Source organism: Nanorana parkeri, unplaced genomic scaffold (genome assembly GCF_000935625.1).
Source record: "Nanorana parkeri isolate BGI_ZX_2015 unplaced genomic scaffold, ASM93562v1 scaffold106, whole genome shotgun sequence".
Taxonomy (NCBI): Eukaryota; Metazoa; Chordata; class Amphibia; order Anura; family Dicroglossidae; genus Nanorana; species Nanorana parkeri.
Window position 1 is genome coordinate 188,341 of NW_017306374.1, and position 1,222 is coordinate 189,562.

Sequence of the window (1,222 nt, forward strand, 5' to 3'; positions counted from 1 at the left end):
TGCGGGGAGAGCGGTCTGCTTCGTTTTCTCATTGTACTGTGAATAGACACCAATCCAGAGGAGAGGTTCTCCATGTGTCTGCTCGTCATCCTGACTAACCCCTGGTTCCCCACACTCCAATGCCTAAAACGTCTTATGATTCTGTAGTGCTACACAGTAAAAGCCTGATTGGTTCACCCACAACCCATAGGGTAACCCTCATTTCTGGGAAGTTATTGTATAGGATTATGGAAGGTTTATTTAATAATACATTCTCAGAAATAACTTGCACTTTGGGATAAAGACACTTAGATCAGAATTTATAAGAATCAATTGTAACTGCTTCAGAGTGGGGTTATGCTTAAGGAATATTGCATTTTTTTACGGTATGCCAATGCCATCTAGTGGCTGTTTCTTTATGCAGTAATGGGTAAAAATGCAGAATTTCATAAATGCATTGAAACCAGACTAAGGGGCCAACTTCTAAAGCAACAGTATGGCTTTTTCATGGCCGTACTATTGCTTAAACCCCCCACCCCCAACAAATTAGCACATTTATAAAACACAACGGTGTGCTTTACAAAGGTACTAGCCCTTTACTTTCTTCAGGACTTCTAAATAAGTTGAGCCCCATTTATTTTCATTATTTGGAGGACTATGTCCGGTCAAATGACCTGTCAAAGTCATGTGAATGGCATCTCTTATGACAGTGTTTTTTTCAGTGCTATGCAGAAAACACTCTGTAGCACAAGCTCTACATCATTTTGTGTTACTCGTACAATACAGCCGTACAGAAGCTACTTGTATATAGTAGTATTTGGATTTGCTTGTTGATCTCACCCATGACCCCTAACTTAGCTACTACATCAGCTTTTTTCACGTGTTTTTTTAAAAAAATCTATGATTTCAGATTTTCAGAATCCTCGCCGACTCCAATGGCACTTGCAGTATCCCTACCTGGACTCCTAATAGTACTTGCAGAATTCCTGCCTGGACTCCTAATGGTACTTGCAGAATCCCTGCCTGGACTTTCAGAGTTCCCATAAATTATGTTGGGTATGTCTTCTGACCAAAGAGATATTTAAAGGAGAATAATGAGGTGTGTGCCTCATAATCTGAGCCGACCTGTGACAATGAAACCGAGCCGTGACTGGATTCCCCCCTCCCCTGTCCGATCCTCCAGCGCTGATTGGCGGAACGGACGGGGGGGGGGGCGGGTACAGCTCGCGCTGCCCCTAGACAG